The 21,196-nt window shown below is 49.8% G+C and overlaps 1 long non-coding RNA gene across 1 annotated transcript; it reads right to left on the bottom strand.

Moving 5' to 3' along the window:
• Positions 1-6,882: 6,882 nt before the first annotated feature.
• On the bottom strand, positions 6,883-10,274 carry LOC148118990 (uncharacterized). The gene is made up of 2 exons (XR_015735669.1): positions 9,631-10,274; positions 6,883-7,864 (listed from the first exon to the last, which is right to left on the bottom strand). It is a non-coding gene; the product is annotated as an uncharacterized LOC148118990 (long non-coding RNA).
• Positions 10,275-21,196: the final 10,922 nt, after the last annotated feature.

Below are 21,196 nucleotides of genomic sequence, written 5' to 3'. Positions count from 1 at the left end.
CCCGGGGTCACCTACGCTGAATGTTCTCCGGGTGTTTAGGTCTGTGCATCAGTTATTTTTCTTATTGCTGAGACAAAGTTCCTGACAAGACAGCTTAAGGAAGGGGTGGTTGTGGCTCGCAGTTGGAAAGGATGGTGATCACGGTGAACCAAGCAGGGTGGCAGAAGCATGAGGCAGCTGGTCACATTCCATCTGCAGCCAGGAAGCAGAGAGACGTTAATGCTGGTGCTTGGCTCGCTTTCCCCTTTTTATTCAGCTCAGTCCCTCAACCCATTAAATGGTGTCACATAGATTGAGGGCGGGTCCTCTAGCTTCAGTTAACCCAATCCAGAAACTCCCTCACGAATATGCTTGCAGGATGGTCTCGTCAGTGTGTGTAGGTCCTGTCATGAAGACTGTATTCGTTGCTTTTCTGTTCCCTTGTGTCTTAGTTAGAAAGTTGGAATGCTGGAGCTCTCTGTATGACTTGAAGGCTGCTTAACAGTTCAGAGAGAATCTTCTAGGCAGCTCAGTCTAGAAGATCTGCATCTCCTCAGTAGTCTTTATCACTTATTTGATGTTGAGGGGGTGGGTAAACCTAGTGCATCTGGTCAGCTTCAGGAACTTCCTGAACCTGGTGAGTTGTGGACATCTTCAGTCTTAAGGAGTCTCCTGCCCTGGTGGAATGTTTGAATTCAGAGGAAATTTGTGAGGCTATTATGACCCTGGCCATGGAGGAGGTGCCCTTCCCTACTGGGGCAGATTTTGTTTATTTTTTGAGACAGGGTCTCACTGCGTATCTGTGACTGGCCTGGAGCTCACCACATTCACCTGACTGACCTCAGACTCACAGAGATCAGCCTGCCTCTGCCTCCCTAGTGCTGGACTTTTTCTTTTTCATTTTTTTAAAGGTCAGTACAACAGCAAATGAGACTGTTGGAAATCTGGATGTCAGTGTGAGTGCTGGGTGTCGCACATGTGAAAAGGTTTGCTGCCATCAGGTGGGAACCAAGAGGATGAAGGACTCCCAGGATGCCGCTTATTAAGGACACACTACTTATGCCTCCTCCAGCAAAGGCTCAGGAGGCTGTGCCCACGACAGGCCTCAGCTGTGTCCCTGACAGCTGAGCAGGGCTCATTTGTCGATCTGACTTTAAATGATGTGCAGAAGCCTCTGGCCAACTCAGGGTGCAGCTCCCAGGGCCGGAGAAAGGCTGACCAGAGTTTCTGACTGGCTTCTGGCCTTGCTGTCTCCTGAAAGAGCAGAGCCTAGATATGTTAGCATTTTAGTATTTGAAATCTGTACTGCCCTTTTGCAAACACTCTTGAGTGGAAATCCGTCTTGGAACAACGATACAGAAGTGACTTCACATTTTCTTTTAAGCTGCAGTAAGAATTTCCCTTGGGAGCACAGGGGATCACATAACGAGTCAGCGGCTGTAGGGCTTAGACATCCCCAAAGACAGGACAAGGTGCAGAAAATAAAAGGTCTTGATGTACATGCTGGGTCTTCAGCCTTGCTGAGCAAAGCCATCACGGTGGGTTGGAGATGATTCCCAGGGCTTTCCCGTGCATGTGCATGTTGGGCAAGGGCTCTTCTTTGTTCTGGACTTGCCTTGTGAGAATTTGACATTGATGAGTTTGTTTTCTCAGCTGTAGGGGCAAAGGCCCATGGGCTGAGTGGGAGGAGGGGCTTAAGATAAGAGAATGTTTTCCACAGCTCTTGAAACTGGAAGACAGAAATCTAAGTATGAGCGGGAGCCTGTACTGTCTTGAGAGAGGGGCCCTGGAGAGAGAGGGTCCTTCCTGCCTCTCCTGCCTGCTATAATCCGGGCACTGCACACTGCTCCGACCTCCACCTCTGTTCCATTGCGGCATTTTCCCTCCGTGTGTCACAGCAGTCCCACTGAATAAAGGTCCCGCACCACCCCAAGTCTGTTCACGGGTTCCAGGTGGTTATGAACCTTTGGAAGATACTCCTCAACACACCCCGAGCAAACAGCCTGGAAACACAGAGACGCTTCTTCCCCTGGAGTGGATGACTGAGTCCTGCTAGCCAGGGCTCAGGTCTCTGAATTCCAGGCGCCTATCTGGTATCCAGCACGCAGGGCCAGCATTGCTCTGTCTGTGTGGTTGCTGGGAAACCTGCTGGGACAATACAAATCCTCTGGCTCCTACTGCTACTCTATCACCACAGTCATTGATTTACCTGCACTAGCCTGGTGTCTTCTGCCAGGATCCATGCTACTGGTAGACTCATCCCTCAGCTATAAGACTCTTCACAGAGCTCAGTGGTGGGACCTGCACCTGAGGGAATAGCATGATGCAAAGATGAGAGTGTGAGATTGAGGGTCCAGGGTGAGGGGCCAACGAGATGGCTCAGGAGGTGATGGCGCTTGTGACTAAGCTTGACGACATAAATTCAATTCCTGGGACCCACAAACCCGGTGTCTCACAAGGTACCATGCTGTGTGGCAGGAACACTCCTGCCCCGTTCTCCAGCTGTGGAAAAGAGGATCAGAGAGACAAGGCAACCGGAAGCACACGCCATCCCTCCTGGTTTGTCTGTAGTTGCACATGCATAAGCCATGGCTCCCTGCAGCATCCTCTTCTCAGGTCGTCCTCCTGCTGCGCTGGAGACCTGGGGCTGTGGTCTTGGTGTGTGAACCTTCAGCCCCATCCCTGGGGCTGAACCAAAAAGGGACTCGCCCACGTCAGAAAGGAAGTGCAGACTGGCGTGAACGCTTTGATCCTAAAGACTTAAGCGGTCCAGGCCAATGTGGAGATCTTTCTTGGAAACCAGGCTCTTGGAAGCCTTGCCTTGCCTACTGGGGTCTCCAGAGACCTGGTGTCCACACCAGGACTTGGCATACGGCAGACAATTTATAAACATTTCTCCCCTTCAAGTTCCAGGGAGGTCTGACCCTCCTCAACTCCCGAGGTCGAATGAGATAGAATGTGTGCCCAGTGTGCCGCTGTGGCTTTGTATCTTGGCTGAAGGACGCCTCTGGGGAGATGGCGTCAAGGACCCCAGATCTTGAGTCAGCCAGCCCAGGCTCGGCTTCAGTGTGCTGTGTGGTTTTGAGGCAGCACTTTGCCTCTCTGGGCCTCAGTTTCTTGGTTCATTAAGTAGCAGGGTGTTGAGAAGGCCTGAGACCACGAGGAAGAAACTCTTGGCCTCAGAGTGCCAGTGGGCATCAGGCAATTGGTCCTTTATTGCTGCTATCAGCTGCCCACAGGGACCCCAGGGAACCGGCCTGACTCAGGTTGGCCTAGAGGCCTGGAGTGACTGTGGGCTCTGAGTGCTGACTGTCTACAAGGGGCTCTGACAAGATCCTAGCTGTGTACACGGGTGTAGTTCTCCCTTTTCTTCGAGATAGGGTTTGGAGTTGCAACCCAGGCTGGCCTTGAACTTGCAATCCTCTGTTTCAGTCTCCATAGCAGTGGGGTTATTTGGTATATGCCATGACCAGCTCCCCTGACTCCTGTTGTAGAGTCCTGCTATGTCTTGCTGGTGAACAGTAGTGACATTTTGGGCTGATGACGGTGGGCTCCCTACTCTAGCGGTCTGAGCACACTCTAGGGTTTGGTCTTTCCCATATATCTCCTGGCCTTTCTGTCTACCTCAGGTCTGGGTTCCCCATAGGCTCAATGCTTCTCTAGTTGGGACAGAACTGAGGTAAGACAATTGCGTCCCCCCCCCAGACATAGATGTCAGTTGAAAATGAACTGTTGGGCTTGACTCTAGCGTTGGTTCGAGCAGAGTCTCATGTTGCCGAGCCTGACCTTGAATTCGTTCTGTAGTCAAGAGTGATCTTGAAGTTCCAGTCCTCCTGCTTCTACCTTCTGAGTGCTTGGATTACAGGAGTGAGCCACCATGCTCCTTTTTATTCAGCCTCCGGGACTGAATCCAGCTTCGTGCACTCTACACAGGCCCTCTACTGCCTCATTCTCCCAGGGGGGACCACTGCAATCCAATCTGATTTCCGGGCAGGGACCAACATTCCTGCCTTGGGAAGGGGCAAGAACTCAGAGTCGCTGACAGCTTGGGTATGACTTAAGCAGGTGCTGACCCTCCCTGGGCTACTGTGTGCCTCAGCTAGCTAGGGTTTAGGACAAGTTCACTTTCTAGCTGACAGATTTTTTTTTTTAAATTCTGACTCAAGATTTCACTCTGTAGGCTAAGGTAGATCTGAACTTGGGGCAACCCTCTTGTCTCAGCAGCCAGAGTGCCAGGATGAAAGGCGTGAGCCACACACCTGATACAGAGATTTATAATGTCAATCGCAAGCCCAGTTTGTGGCTCACAACGAGAAATCAGAAAATATGTTTTTTTCAGTGTAGTGAATGAATGTCAGTGCTGACTCTGTGTGTGTGTGTGTGTGAGAGAGAGAGAGACACAGAGAGAGACAGAGAGAGAGACACAGAGAGAGACAGAGAGAGAGAGAGACAGAGAGACACAGAGAGAGAGAGAAAGAGAGAGAGAGAGACAAACAGAGAGAGAGACAGACAGAGAGAGAGAGAGAGAGAGAGAGAGAGAGAGAGAGAGAGAGAGATAGAGAGCGTTGTCTGTCTCCAAGCCCGGCCTAGTCCGCACTCCATGTCAAGCGGAAGAGTGACTGGTGAAGAACACAAATGATTGACAGAGATTCCCTGGTGTCCCCTCCTTTGTTCCCCAGCCACGGCTGGCAGAGGCTCAGAGCCGGAAGCAGTGTCCACTGACCAGTTGCACACTGACCCTTGCTCTCCTCCCGAGTGGCCTTTCAGCCCATCAGGAAGCAGAACAGCCTGCCCCTGGGGCCCTGAGCCTCCAAAGTGGGGACAGATATCCAGACTCTCCGAGACTGTGAGGAACCCCAGGCTCCCATCCATTCTCAGTCTCCAAGCCAAACAGTTCTGGGAGGGGACATTTAATTTGAAAAATGTTTCTCTGGTTGAATGGAAACTTCTACTGGGCAAAGGGAAGAAAGGAATTGTTAACGAAGTCCAGAAGCCCAGAGCCTTTCATCTTCTGTTCCGGGAAGAGGCCGGAGTGTTCTGACCGGGAACAGCGTGTCCTCCCAAATAGCCCAGCCACAGCCAGCCAGGGCACACAGGCTTTGAGAAAGGACCATGTAGTGGCCATCACCAATCATGCCTGCCGACCACACATCACGTCTTGTGACCGTCTTTTGTGTACTCACTTAAAGAGGCCCCAGGGGCTGAGGCTTTGGACCTGGGTCCCTGGGAGTCTATAACCACACAGGGTTTACCCCAAAAGCCAGCAGCCCCAGAGACAGAGGCTCTTGTCCTCAGGCAGATGGAGGGAGCTAAGTGTTTTAGGTCAGGGATGAACACCACTGGGGAAGAATCAGCAGTCTGGGCCTCTGGTGGCAGCTTAAATGTCTGCCTTTTCTGGAGGTAGAACTGGTGGAGAGAGTTCAGGAGGTGAGCCTTCTCAGTGGGGTTCATAGAGCATGCCACTATCTGCCAGCACATGGCTCACAGCTGCAGAAACGCACACTCACACCAGAAGCTCATCTTGTAGCAATGCTCACTTTGGTACAGCGTGCTGGGGTGGGTGTGAGCGGGTGTGGAGGGAGTTAAGGGTGTGGGGGTAAAGTGTTGGATTTTGTCTTACATTTCTCCTCCTGGCTATGACAAATGCCACACAGAAGCAATGTAAGGAAGGAGGGATTTATTTTGGCTCACAGTTTGGGGGTGCTGGGAGTGTTGGAGGCATCTGGCCACACTGTGAGTCATCCAGGAAGCAGAGGGACAAATGTGCTCAGCTCACTTTTTCCTCTTTCAGTGTGAGATGCCAGCAGAAACAGGCTGCTGCTGCTCGTTAGGGTGGGTCTTCCCACTTAGTTAAACATCTCTGAAAACACATACACACACTCATACTCACATACACACACATGTATACATTCACACAGAGACATAAGCACATGCACACATTCACATACACACGTATACATTCATACAGAGATATAAGCACATGCATACACTCACACACGCATATATACATTCACAAAGAGATATAAGCACATGAACACACTCACACACACACATATACATTCACACAGAGATAAAAGCACATGCACACACTCACACACACATGTATACATTCATACAGAGATATAAGCACATGCATACACTCACACACACATGTATACATTCACACAGAGACATAAGCACATGCACACACTCACATACATGTATACATTCACCCAGAAATATAAGCACATGAACACACTCACACACACATGTATACATTCACACAGAGATATAAGCACATGCACACACTCATACACACATGTACATATTCACAGAGACATAAACACACACACTCACATATACACATGTATACATTCACATAGAGGCATAAGCACATGCATACACTCACATATACACACATACACATATACATTCACACAGAGGCATAAACACACACACACACTCATAGGCACACATACACACTCAGAGGTGGTCTCCCAGGTGATTCTAAACCCTGTCAGACTGACTGTAAAGATTAAACATTAGAGAATGTCTTAGTCAGTATTCCATTGCTATAAGGAGACACTATGACCAAGGCAACTCTTATTAAGGAAAACATTGAATTGGGGCTGGCTTACAGTTTCATAGGTTATAGTTCATTATCATCAGGCAGGGGGTCATAGTGACACACAGACAGACATGATGCTGGAGAAGTTGAGAGTTCTATATCCAATCCAAAGACAGCAGGAAGAGAGAAGCACTGGACTTGGCTTGAGCATTTGAAACCCCAAAGCCCATCCTCAAGGCCACACCTGCTCTAACAAGGCCACACCTCTGATGCATGTCAAGAAGTGTGCTGCCGTACCAGCACGGCAACTGTCATTCTTCTGAGCGAGGGAAGTCAAGATTAACACACAACACAACTTCAGTTCTACAGACAAGCCTTTATTCCACTTTATCACACAGTATATATAGCCCTCAGCAGGGGAGGCCGAGCTGGCAAAAGCAGGAAGCTCATCACCATAACTCACATGGCTTAGGGGTAAACAGCCTTAAAAACATTGTTGAAAACAACAGATTGTTCCTGTTTTGGTTCCTGTTTTCAACCAACCACAAGAGTGCAAAACAGATCAAGTGGGGGTGCGAAGGCCTGTCCTCTAGGGACCCAACATAGTGCCACTCCCTAATGACCAAGCATTCAAAATATATGAGCCTATGGGGCCATTCCTATTAAACCACCACACAGGCTTACAACATAGTTTTGAAGAAATGGGGAAATGACAGTAAATTCTGTTTAGGAAAACAAAGTCTCAAAAAAAAAAAAAAGAAAGAAAGAAAAAGAAAAAGAAAAGGAAGAAAACTAACAATAACAACAGCAAAAACCAACAACAGCAACCCGAATAAAACTACAGAGCCTGGACTATAATTGAGGAGGGAGCCACTGATGCAAGACTTAGAAGAAACATACAAGGCCCAGGAAGTATAAACTAAGTTTGCAGGGCTAAGGAATTTCCTGAAACTTACAAGATTCACGAGACCTCTCCCTAAGGTTATCCAAGGCATTAACAGAGCTCTCTACAGGAATGCAGCCTTTCGTGAGTCATCACGGTGCTGGATTTGGCTTCTTACGGATGCAGCTGACCGATGTAGCTGACCTTGCATCCCCTGCTTCTATAAGTAACCCCTCACTTATGCCCTTGTTGAGTAACCTCTCTCCCACACTTCTGTAAGTGACCCCAATAAACTCATTGGTCCACCAAGTAAACATGAATGGACCTATTTCCTTGGTCTGTTTTCAGTGTCCTGTCTGGGATGAATAGATATTTGTCCACATCTCCCCAGGAAAAGTGACAAGCAGCTTTATATTGAGTCCAGGATCAGCTTGGGGTAGGTACATAGCAAGACTCTAAAAAAAAACAAGAAAAGACAAAATGAATAACCAGGAGGGGGAGTGTTCTCTGATAGCCAAAGTATTGTGTGGGATGCTGATGTGGGATAAAGTGACGAGATTAAGAAAATCACTATGGGTAAGCATCTTCAGATGGTCATGGGTTAAGTTTTCTGTTCTTTCTGGTTCTCCAGACTAGCATTTTGTTTCCCAAATATCCAGCCAACAGCATGCCCTATTTTCACAGCGGAGAAGCAGCAAGTCCATTCCCCTTGGACCAAGAGCAGCCGCACATGCGATCAGAAGAGCGCCTGGCTTGCATCAAACCCGAAGAGGAGAGTCCAGGCAAGCCTTCACCGCGGCCTCTTGAGACAGCATCAGAATGCGGACGGCTATCCCAAACCACAGAGAACACTTAGACATGATTTCCTCATAGGCTTGCAGCCTCCACCCACAGGCCCAGAGACTTCCAGCTCCCTACATCCACTCCCCTCCCCCATCTGCGCTGCTCTGTCCAGGCCTTTCCTCTGCAGCTTTTGCCTGTGTCTGTGCTTGAGCCCAGCTCAGCCAGGAGGCATGGGGGGGGGGGCTGCCTGAGACTCTGGATGGTGGGGGAGCAGACTGCAGGCAACTCGACCACATCAGAGGTTTTTACGTTTCTTTTTGTCTTTCTTTGCTTTTCGACAGGGCCTCACGAAGCCTCAGACTCTCTTTGTCGCTGAGGCGGGCCTTGAGTCCCTGATCCTCCTGCCTCCCAAATAACTAATGACAGGAGTGTGTGTACCTCCACATTCAATTTCCATGCTTGTTTTAAATCCTGGTTGTGTTGGGTGTTAAAATCGAGGCAGGGCACTGATTCCTGCAAGGCTGCCCACTAGTGTGGCCTTCTAGGACTTCACCCCACTTGATTTTTAGTTTGTCATCGTATGTGTTTGCTAGGAATATTCCTACCGCCAGCTCTCTGCCGATGCAAAAATCTCAATCAAGTCAAATCACAGCAAGCCAAATTAAAGGATATCCAGGTTTTAATGGGATTTCTACACTCTCGGGTGGTCCCGAGGGGAACTGGGAAGCCGCAAATGTGACCAGGGAGGGTGTGTGTGTGTATGTGTCTGTGTGTGCGCACGTGAGCGCGTGTGGAAGAGAAGAGACCACAAAGGGACTTTCCAGGGAGCAGTTTAAAGAGACAGGGGGAGAGGTCAAGGTTTTGGCAGGCACAGGGGCGGGGCCTCCAAAGATGGAGGCCAGAGACCGGGACTTACATTCCAGACTGTTTGTAAAAGGGGTGACGGGAAGCTGAGGTGACATTTTGACTAGCATTTAGACTCTCTTAGGAAAAAGGGGCGTTGACTCAAATTTGGCTACTTCCTGCGGGCATGGGATGATGTGGGGAAGGGGAGAGCTGGGTGTTGGTGGGTCCACGCTCAGCGAGAGGTGTGGCTGGAAAGGCATCAAGGCATCACGTGTACTATCATCCGGGAAACACCAGGCACCTGTTCCTTGGGGAAGGTGAGAAGGCAGAAGTCATGTGAGGTCCTGTCCATTGAGGTTCGAGAGACCTAGGAGTTAGCTAAGGATATTTCGACCCAGTAAAGGTGCTGGGCAAGCAGGTATCACTAAGAAATAATGAGAGAAAAATTGTCCCAGTGACAAAGTTTTAAGTGGGGAGAAATGGGTCCTGTCTACCCCCATAACTGAAATTGGGGAGGGGAACGTAAGGCCCAAGTGAGATGTTAGAACAGAACAGGTAGCTCCCGTGTCCAAAAGAAAAGTAATGGACTTACCCGCTACCTGCAGCTTTACCCTAGGTTCGGGTAGGGTTACAGGATATACCAAGTCTGGGCGGCGTCAATCCTCTGCAAGGCTGAGAAGTTCGAAGGCTGGCACAGTTTCACTAGTCGATGTTGGTGGTGGGGCCAGACCTCCGTGGCATGGCATAGAGGACAAGCCAGCACGGGGACATTGTGATTGACAGCTTGTCTGTGAGGTTGACTTAGGCTGGGCTCCAGCAGGGTAGAGCCTTGTGGTTGGTTGGCTTCCCTTGTCCCCCTTCCAGTGGCCTTAGGGCAGCTGCTAAGGCCTGGGTTTGAATGGCTGGATTTTTTTAAAATTAACTACTTTTTTTCCAAGACCATTTCTATACCCTGAAGGAGGGAACGAGCCATAATGTCTTGCCTCTGTAATGAAACTCTATACTATAAGCAGAAGGATTAGCAGAGAAGGAACCCAGCGGCTTTTCTATCTGAGAGAGACCTGGAAGAGAAAAGGGAACATGAACTTTCATAACGTCATCGACTTCCCGGAGAGGGCAGAGAAGGGCGGAGCTATGGTGGGATCTGGTATGGGAGAAGACTGAGGAGGATTGGGAGGGGCTAGCCCAGTGAGCAGAGGGGGTCCAAGGGTGGGAAGATGAGGTGGGGGGGGAGGAAGGTGGGTAAGGTGGAAGTTGACCTTGAACTTCTGGATTGGCAAGGGAGGAGTAGACAGGGAAGGAGAGACGTGTGGAGAACATTGCTCCATAGGAGGGGGTTGGGTAGTGTGGGCTTAGGGAGTGGGGGAGGGGCCAGTGTCTCTGGTCCTGCTGGAATTGTCGGGATCCCAATTCCCAGATGACAGGGAATTTGGAGGTGTTGCAGACTTAGTGACCAAGACCGGTGCTGTGAGACACTGGCTACGGAGGGAAGGGCGAGAATGCAGAGCCCAAAACCATGGACATATGTAAGCTCTGTCCGTTTGTCCCTACAGCAACAGAAATTTTCTAGGTCCCAGAGGACGGTAAGCTCAAGACTTCCTTCTGGTGGCCAATGCGTAGTACATAGGGAAATTAGCCGTTCGGGACAGATTGTATCGGACAGCCGCAATTTATAAAGATTTTGTAAGAGGCATCCCAGGGGTGACAGTGCATCTGGCTTTGAACTGCAAGTGCCCATTTTAAAGTCTATGCCCAACTGTGTGTCTTAAGTCTATTACAGTGCGTCCGCCGAAATAGCTCTTAGGCTTAAACGGGGTCATGGAAATTGAATGCTAGGCATCCCTAAAACAAACAAAATCTACCTCAGCTAGACCCAGTCTAGCCACTAAGATCGAACTCTTGGCGCCGGCCTGCCTCTTCCACAAGAGTCCAATAATCCACAAAAGTAAATACGAATGGATCCCCCAAACCCCTATAGCAAGGGACTCACTAAGACACAGCCTGTAGTCTGGGATCCGGTTTTAGCGTGATGTAGAGAGCTCGGATTGTGGACTAGGGCACTTTTGACCCATGGTGGTAGACCGCGGGGGTGGGGGAGGGAAGCCACCCCATCTCGGTGGAGCCTCCGGATGTTGGGAATATTCCTAAAGCAAGCTCAGAAATCCCAATCAAGCCAAATGACAACGAGCCAAATTAGAGGATATCCAGGTTTAATAGGATTCCTGCTCTCTCAGGTGGACCCAAGGGGAACCAGGAAACCGCAAACGACCAGGGGAAAAGAGAAAAGGCCACAAAGGAACTTCCTGGGGAGCAGTTTAAATAGACTGAGGGAGGGTCAAGGTTTTGGCGGGCACAGGGGCAGGGCCTCCAACAATGGAGGCCAGAGTCAGGGACTTACAGTGTGTTGTTCTTTAAAAAATTTTTGTTTAGCTTTAAATTGTTTTTTAATTTGATTTTAATATTATTGTTTTTTTAGGTAGTATTTCACTATATAGCTCTGGCTTCCCTTCAGATCACCATAGTCCTCCTGGCTCAGCATCTCCAGTGTTGGTATTACAAATATGAACCACCATGCTGGGATTGCTTTTATGTTTAAAGATTTGTTTGTTTGTTTGCTTGAGACAAGGTTCCTTTCACCAAGGATGGTCTCAAGCTTACCATGGACCCAAGCGTCATTTTAAACTCCCGATACTTCTGCCCCGTCTCTCAAGTGCTAGAATCATAGGCATTAGCTGCCATGCCACAGGAGTGAACCTGTGGAGGCCAGAGAACAAAACTCTAGTGCTGGGCCATACTTGGTTTTTTGTTTGCTTGTTTTTGAGACCAGTTCTCTCTGCATTGCCCTGGCTGTCCTTGAATCCACTATGTAGACGAGGCTGACCTCGAACTCACAGAGATCGGCCTGCCTCTGGAGGGCTGGGATTAAAGGTTTGCACCACATTTTTTTTTTAAAATGTGGATTTAAGGAAATCAAACTCAGCTGTTTGTGCTCAAGCATGTAACTGACTGAGCCATCTCTCCAGTCCAGTCCAAAGTTGGTTGTTTTTTTTTTTTTTTGCTTTTAAGTGTCATTTTAGGATAATAATAAAACCAAGCAATAGGCACAATGATTTCTCTTGCGTGTCCTCTACATGCTTCATTTCCCTCACTGATACTGCCCACTAGAGCAGGGCGTTTGTGGGCGGTGGGAGGCCAGCGCTAACACATTGATTCCCCGGAGTCCACTGGAGATTTGGACTAACACATCCACAACAGCACATTCTTATGGAACCGCCCCACTGACCTCGACATCCTTCAGGCCTCAGCTAGTTCTCCTTTTCTGCAGGAACTGTCCTTTCCCTGTCTCCACACGTGCTCGTTAGAATCACCTAGAAGACGAAGCCTCTGGGGATATCCGCCATGGAATGTCTTGCTGAGGTCGAAGCAAAGTTGGAAGACCCGCGGTGTGGGTAGTGCTGTCCCCTAGACTGGGTCCTGGACTGTGTAGGAAAGGATGAGAGCTGAGCACCAGCGTTCATCTCGCTCTACTTCCTGATTGCAGCTGTGTTATAGCGTCCTTTCTGTCGCTGTGATAAAAGCATTCTGACCAACAGCAACTTAGGGAAGAAAGTGTGTTTCATCTTGCAGGGTCACAATGGATCACCGTTGAGCTTCCCTCTTCCCGGGTGTCTTAGTCAGGGTTTCTGTTGCTGTGAAGAGACGCCCTGACCCCAGCAACTCTTCTGAAGAATAATGTTTCATTGAAATGGCAGCTCACGCTTTCAGAGGTGCAAGCCATTGTCATCATGGTGGGGAGCGTGGTGGCATGCAGGCAGACACTGCTGGAGATGGAGCTGCTACTTGTTGATATGCAGGTCACAGGAAATAGACGGAGTGTCACACTGAGTGGAGCTTGGGCAAAGGCAACCTCAGTGTCCGCACCCACAGTGACACACTTCCTCCAATAAGGCTACACCCGCTTCAATAAAATCACACCTCCTAATAGTGCCACTCCCTTGGGGGGCCATTTTTTTTCAATACACCAAACCAGGTGACTCTAGGTTGTGTTGAGTTGACAAGGAAAACGAACCAGGACGCAGTGCAATGTGACTCCTGCCATTGTGACTTCCCTGCCATGTTGGATGCATCTCTTTAAATTGTGAGTCAAAAGGAAGCCTTCCCTCTTGAAATGGCTTTTGGCAAGTGTCTGTCCCAACAATGAGAAAAGTAACTGACATACCCTATTTCACCCAGCAAGAGGTAGGGAGCCTTTCCACACTCTGTACCCTGGCTTAGATGAATGGGCAGCCCTGTGGCTCTGCCCCCCACCAGCAGTGTGTAGTGATGTCTGGATTAGCGGTCTATCAATCAGTTCAACACAGCCCAGGGAAAGGAAAGAACCTCAGCCTCCATCAGACTGGCCTGCAGACAAGGCTGTAGGGCGTTTCCTTGACTGGTGATTGATGTATGAGAGCCCAGCCCACTGTGGGAGGTGGGTCTGGGTCCCATGAGAAAGCGGGCTGAACAAGCCACATGAAACAAGCAGATAAGCCTTGTTTTTCCATGGTCTCTGCTTCGGTTCCTGCCTCCATTCATCATGGATTATAACCTTCAAGCTGAAACAGACCTTTTCCTTTCCAAATCACTTTAAAAAATTTTTTTATGATTTATTTATCTTTTATTTTATGTGCATTGGTGTGAAGGTGTCAGATCCCCTGGAACTGGATTTTCAGACAGTTGTGAGCTGCCATGTGGGTGCTGGGAATTGAACCCAGGTCCTCTGGAAGAGCAGTCAGTGCTCTTAACCGCTGAGCCATCTCTCCAGCCCCCCACATCACTTTCTATTATGGTGTTTTTATCACAGCAACAGAAACTCAACGATAGACCAGCGCTCTGGGCTTGCCATTCTGATGGAGGTGTGGCTGCAGAGACCTTCTCAGGTCAACACCGGCTATGTGGTGGGGATTGAACCTGGATTCTCACATGTGGGAAGTTATAGATTTAGCCTCAGCTGTGATTTTCCGTTGGCTTGAATGCTCCATGCTTCCAGCATGTGTGACTCCACCAAGAACAGCCTTTCCCTTCTGCTCCCCTCTACCTGGGCACCCCCTTCTCACTACATTCCAAAACCACTTCCTCTGAGAACTCATCCAAGGCCCTGCCCAGAGAGAGCATCAGCCGCGAGCCCTCTTGGCTGCCTCAGGAGGCAGGGAACAGCCTTCAAGTCACCTACCTGCTGGGTGACACTTCTGGGTCATCGGCCATGTGGTTCTGGGTCGTGCCTTCCTCTTTCAGGGTGAGCATGGGGACCAATGGAGTTGAGCATTCTCCATGGATGCGACCAGCATGGGTGTCTGAGGAAGGATGGAGGCCCCGTGGGCTTGTTTTCAAGGGACCCTTGTTAGGAACCAGAGGCAGGCTTCTCAGGGCCTGAACCCTCAGTTTGCTTTCTGTGAAATGGGCATAATAGAGTCTATCAACTGCCTCACGTGATACCTGTGAGTTATTCAGTAGTGATGAGCATTAGGTGCCCCTGACAGCCTCCGTGTGTGTGTGTGATGTGTTTGTATGTGTGTGTGTGGTGTGTGTGTATATGTATGTACCTGCCATGTACCCATGAAATTCCTATCATTCCGGCTCAGTCTGGATTCCCCTGTCTTCTCTCCTCCCCCCCCCTCCCCGTTTCCTCTGAGTCTCACTTTCCCCTGGCTCAGCAGAGGGGCCAATCCTGAGCCTCCCTCCATCCTCCCTTGGCCCCACTTGTCAGAGGGCTGGGCTGGCTGGTCTCTCTGAAGTACTCCCTGTTCCCTGAGCTTGCTGTCTATGCTCCTGGGCTTGGTGGGGCTGTGAGCTGCAGGCGGAGAGGAACACTGATTCTTACCCCTCTCAGCTCTAGCTGCTCCTGCTTGGCCATAGCTCACCAGCTTTGGAGAATCTGCAGGGTCGGAGTCATCAGGCAGAGGGTGAAGCGAATGATGCTCAGCCCTCCGTTCCCAAACAGGACTCTGGATGACTGTCGAGAGTCCTAAACATCCATTCATCTAGTTCATTCAGCCATTCATGCACTCATCCATCTATCTAATTATCTTTCACCCACCCATCCATTCATCCACCCACCCACCCACCCATTCATCCACCCACACACCCACCCATCCACCCACCCATCCATCCACCCATCCATCCACCCATCCTTCCACCCACCGACCCATCCATCCACCCACCGACCCATCCATCCATCCTCTATCCTGTCTTTACTGCTTGTCTGCTTGTCAGGAGGTCACTGCTTTATGGTGAACGCAAGGGTAGCCAATATGGTCACTGACTTTGTGGGGGTTCATGAAGGGTTAGGAGAGGAAGTCAGATAGGAATAACCATCCTAATGTCAGATAATGCATGCAAAATGGGTGTGCCCAGTGAGACTGGATGCAATCTTCTGACTTCTCATGGCAGCAGTGTATATATAGCTGTGTGTGTGTGTGTGTGTGTGTGTGTGTGTGTGTGATACAGAGTGTGTATGTGTGCTGTGTGTGGTGTATCGAGTGTTTGTGTGTGTGTGTGTGTGGTATGTGGTGTGTGTGTGTGAAGTGTGTGATGTGTGTATGGTGTGTGTGTGTGGTATGTGGTGTGTGTGTGTGGAGTGTGTGATGTGTGTATGGTGTGTGTGTGTGGTGTGTGTGTGTGGTATATGTGATATGTATGTGTGCGCCTATGTGTGGTGTGTGTGTTGGTTAATATTGTCAACTTGACAGAATCTAGAATCACCTCAGAGACAGCCTTCTAATCATGTTTGAGAGAGAGATTTTCTAAACTGGGTTAACTGGAGGGTAAGAACCCTAAACATGGCGGCCCCAGTCCACGGGTTGGAGTCCTAGACTGAGTATAAAGAAGCAAGCAGAGTGCCAGCACCGCTCTCTCTGCTTCCTGTCTGCGATGCAATGAGACAAGCTGCCTCTCACTCCTGCCACCCTGCCTTCCCCACCGTGACCAGCTGTGCCCTCACTCCTAGAGCCCTGATGAGCCCTCCCTCCCTTCCCCACCATGACCAACTGTGCCCTCACACCCTTCCCCACCGTGACCAGCTGAGTCCTCACACTGTGAGTCCTGATGAGCCCTCCCTCCCCTGAGTTGCTTCTGTCAAGGTATTTATATACCAATAACAAGAAGAGTTACTAATACAGGGACCGAGCTGCAATGAGGCAGGAGAGGCTTCGTGGCCTGCTGGGGAGGGAGGGATCAGTGGCAGCTGGCTTGCTGGGGAGGGAGGGATCAGTGGCAGCGAAGGAGTCTCTCGGCTTTTGAAAACCTGAGCTGGAGAGATGGCTCAATGGTTAAGAGCATTGCCTGCTCTTCCAAAGGTCCTGAGTTCAATTCCCGGCAACCACATGGTGGCTCACAACCATCTGTAATGAGATCTGGTGCCCTCTTCTGGCCTGCAGGCATACACACAGACAGAATATTGTATACATAATTAATAAATAAATATTAAAAAAAAAGAAAACCTGAGCTGAGGGGCTACGGTCTTGAGTTCAATTCCTGGCAACCACATGGTGGCTCAAACCATCTGGCCTGCAGACACACACACAGACAGAATATTGTATACATAACAAATAAATATAAAAATTAAAAAAAAGAAAACCTGAGCTAAAATCACATACCACAAAATCCATCCTCTTGAGGGCAGGGGGATGGGCAGTGTGGCTTTAGTATATTTGGTAGTAATACTACTAAATATAGTAGTATTTAGTACTAAATATAGAACTTTTTTGGTGTTTATAGACTCATCTAGATGTTTCATGTAGCCCAGGCTACCCTTGAACTCACTAAGTAGCCAAACCGTGAACTCCTGATCCTCCTGCTGGGATTGTGCTGGGATTGGCAGGTGAATGTCACCACATTCATTTTACATGGTACTAGGAAGGGAGCCCAGAACTTCAGGCATGCTTAGCTACATCCTCAGCCATGGAAATCTTTTTCTTTGTCTCTATGGATCAGGGATGAGTGAGTGGCCTCCCTACCCAACCCTAACGTGGCAATCACTAACCTGCTTTTGGCATCTCTGGAATTCTGCATCTATAGACTCATCTAGATGTGCCTGGTCTCTGAGGTCCGCTCCACTTGGATCCTTCCCAGCCTCAGGTCCTGCTCTGATGACTCCCTGCTGTAAGGGACGGTAATTTGACGCCTCTGGGTCTCCTGCATGGCCGGTATTCTGCAGGATCTGCACACTTGCCTTTGTCACTGAGCCTCGGGCTTGAACTGTGCAGAGAGCTCGCGTTCGAGTATCATACTGCCCGTGTGCGTAAACACCGACTACCCAGGAAAGGGATGAAAACTCGGGGAGGGGAATTAGAATGGGAAGGTGTTTGGGCTGGGATTTGAACCTGGGTCTGACTCTGTAGCTTCCTTCTGAGCTGTCCTCCTTGCCCTGCTCCTGTCCTCTTCTCCCAGCTCTCTATCTGCACGTTGAAGAGGTGGCCACAGGTCCATTTCCAAAGTCACTGGGGATCATTGCTTGGAGCAAAGTGGGGTCTCTGCTGTGCTGACGCCTGTCTAGCTGTACAGGAAGGGGGTATGTAATAGCAGTAGCAGCCATGTTTGTGAATCCCAGACGGAGGTCAGGATTTAGATAGTCCAGCCCTTAAACTCGCATGAGCCACCTTGGCTTCAGTTCTCACTGAAGGAGGATACTTCTGGAGCTGAGCATGTCATGGGAGGCTCTCAGGAGCCCTGGCTTTGGATGCCCACTAGGAATCCCTTGCCACTCAAGACCTCATTTCGCTTCCTCTAGATTCACTCACTCACAGGGTGACAGACAGTAACTAACCAGAGAATAGCAGGAGGTAAGGGTGGCACGGTCATCTGAGGCTCCTGAGGACTTCAACCCCTGCCTGGCACCTGTCCCTTTCCACCTGGACATCCCCGTAGAGAAGAGCTTCCGCGGTCCTCTTCCCAGGCTGTATGCTGTTTTCTTCCTATCCGCCACTAGAGGGCACCAGTGCCCCACAGATGGAGACTTTGACACACTAGCCTTCGGGCTGCAGCCAGGCTTTTGCCCAGCTTTCACCCAAGCCCACAACTCACCCAAGCTTTCACCCCAACCCCACAGGCACTATTCAGTATGTTAGTGCAGAATGAGCACTCAGAGGCAGAGCTGGAGCACCGTACTTGTATCCTCTGTTTCTGTATTTGGGACACTTCTGTGCTGGGCTTGATTCTGTGCTGGGACAAGGTCTCCTGAGAGCAACCCCAGGCTGTGGAAGGGCAGGTAGCGAAGCTGTGCCCATGGCTACTCCATCGGTTAGGGGCTTCCCTGGAGAGACTGTGTTTGGAAGGCGATGGGGCCAGCTGCTGCTTGGGGTTGGGAAGTATAGAGGAGCTGGGAGGATCCAAAGCTGCATGGTGGGGTCAGGAGCCTGAAAAGAAGAAGGAGCCCAATAAACATGACGCGGAGAGCCAGTGTCAATACCTGCAGTCCTTTCAGAGAAGGCGAGGTCGGAGGACTGCTTGAACCCATGAGTTCTTAATTGGGTTGATGTAGGCCATATTTCTATATGGTGTGGCAGCCAGGCTCTGAAGCCATAGGGCCCACCTGAGGTGGTCACATAGCCCTGCAGACAGGCTATCACTGCCCGAACAAAGGGTCAGGATGTTGTTGCTCCTTTCTTTGTAATTTGGAGAATGCCTTATAGAGATGCTAATTCAAGCCTATGTGACAGTTAGCATCCACAGCAGACAGGTAGATGTGGATGTGACAAAACGCCATTCACCTGGCTAGGAGACAGAATGTTGGTATATTTCTCACTCAGTTTATGTGTTGGTAGAAAATCTGTTTGGAGAATAAACGAGAGGAATTCTCCAGGATGTGAACTCAGGACTTCATGAGGGACTACTGAGAATCTCCCTCCCGATTAAGCCATGTGAGTTGTGTCTTTATTTCCGTCTCCTCCACGTCGGACAAGAGAGAGAGTTTATGTTGGGGTCTGGTCTAGAGAAATAATTTATGGCCCAGGCTAGAACCGGTCCCTGACAGGTTGACAGCACACCAAGACCCGTGTTAACACAAACACTGACCCAGGTGTCCATCAACAGGGGAGCAGATAAAGAAAATATGTTGTATACACACAGGGGGCGCTTTTTTTTTCCAGCCACAAAGTAGAACGAAGTCATGTTTTTTGCAAGAAAACAAACACCACTGGAGATGATCGTGTCAAATGCCCCAGGAAGACAGATGTGGCACGTTTTCTCCCATTTATGGCTCTTAGACCTCATATACATAGATAGGTACGTAGGTACGGATGACTTGACGAGGAAGTAGAAATGAAGCTGGAGGCAAACAGGACCGTTGGGTGGGTTGAGAAGTGACACTTGGTGGGGGATGGCAGGAGAGATTTTACCAAGTGCATTATGTACTTACGTGAAAACAGTCTTCCGGAGCCCAGTGTTAGGGAAAGCTAAAACAGGGGCTGGAGAGATGGCTCAGTGGTTAAGAGCACTGCCTGCTCTTCCAAAGGTCCTGAGTTCAATTCCCAGCGACCACATGGTGGCTCACAACCATCCGTAATGAGGTCTGGTGCCCTCTTCTGGCCTGCAGGCATATATGCAGACAGAATACTGAGAATACTGTATACATAATAAATAAATCTTTAAAAAAAAAAAAAGGAAAAGCTAAAACAAGACCAAACCAAACAGCACACCAGACCTGAGGATTTTAGCCTCCAGTGCTGCGAGGAAATGCATTCCTGCTTAAGAAAATAAAAACAATAAAACTGAGGCTGTGGGGACCAGTTCCCTGCACCCTCATGGTGGCTCATAACTGTCTGTTATTCCAGTTCCAAAGGATCTGACGCCCTCTACTGACCATGGGCACCAGGCACATATGTGGCACAGACAACACATGTAGGTAAGACACGCATACACATAAAATAAACCTTTAAAAGTGAGTGTAGTAAAAAGCTTAGCAAGCCAGGCTCACGACAGTAAGAGCACCAGGTTGAGCACTTGGCCCTTCTGCTGCAGGGCTGCAGGGCTGCCTCAGCTCCCCTCCCCCATCACACACTTATCTGCCACCCTCAGGTCCCTCCAGAGGTCCTGGATGGCAAAAATGGTGTCCTGATCACCATTCCACAGATGAGGCAAACTGAGGCTCAGGCAAGGGCAGGGACCTCCTGGGACCTTCCCACCTTGTCCTGGAGCCTGCTGTCCTTACGGTTCATCTTGATCCATAGAGCTTGGGCTAGGGTCTCTGATTTCAAGTCAGGTCCCAGTCCCTGATCTGGCCCATTGCTCTACTGCAGGGGAGATTCCCTGGGTGGTCAGGGAGCTACTGGTGTTGAGTGTTCACAGATAATGATTGAGGATAATGCTTGATCCTTCCAGAGCTCTCATGTGCCCGCCACCTCTGCCTTAGCTGCCTGCTATGCCTTGGGTTAGGAAAGGCTCTGAGCCAGCAGGGGTCACCATCACTCTGTTCAAGAGTGCAGACCTGGGGCTAAGGCTTCCGGCTGAAGGTTTTGGCAAGCACTGAAGGGTGGTTCCAGTGGGTTGGGACCTAAGTGACTTTTTGTCCCTAGAGAAGATGAGCCTTTCAAACCAGCACCCTGCTAGGGACTTCGCCATCTTGGGGCTTCTGTCTCCCCCAAAGTCTGCTGGAAATGGGTCTGGAGACTAGGGGTCCAGCCCTCTAATCTGAACCCTAGGTGACAACTTGGGGAGAGATAGGAATATTGTTGGGCATTAGTCCCAGAGATGATGCTCAAAGGGTCAGGCAGTGGGAGCACTGTCCCTGTCACACCCCAAAGCGAGCTCTGCTGTACCACCTTGGCCTCCATCACCTGGAGACAGTCAGGGTTTGTGTCATTCTGAGGGAGGCCGCCTGGACACTGTAGAGAGGAGTTCAAGCGGGGAGGGTACTGCCCAAGGTTGCCATCATAGCCTCCGGCTACCTTGGCGGATGACAACACACAGAAGTCTTAAAACTACATGGATATATCCACTGAGTTCTGGAGTCCAGAAGTCTAAAATCAAGATCCGGAGGCTCTGCCAGCTCCCACAGCCCAGGGCATCCCTTGGCTTATGGGTACATGGTTCTGTGTCTGCTTCCACTTTCCTGTGGCCATCTTGAGTCTTCTCCTCTGCTTCTTTTTTAAAATTTATTTTTATTTTATGTTCATTGGTGTTTT

Source organism: Myodes glareolus, chromosome 19 (genome assembly GCF_982192425.1).
Source record: "Myodes glareolus chromosome 19, mMyoGla1.1, whole genome shotgun sequence".
NCBI lineage: Eukaryota > Metazoa > Chordata > Mammalia > Rodentia > Cricetidae > Myodes > Myodes glareolus.
The sequence above is the reverse complement of the archived record's forward strand: the minus strand, read 5'-3'. Positions and strand labels throughout refer to the sequence as shown.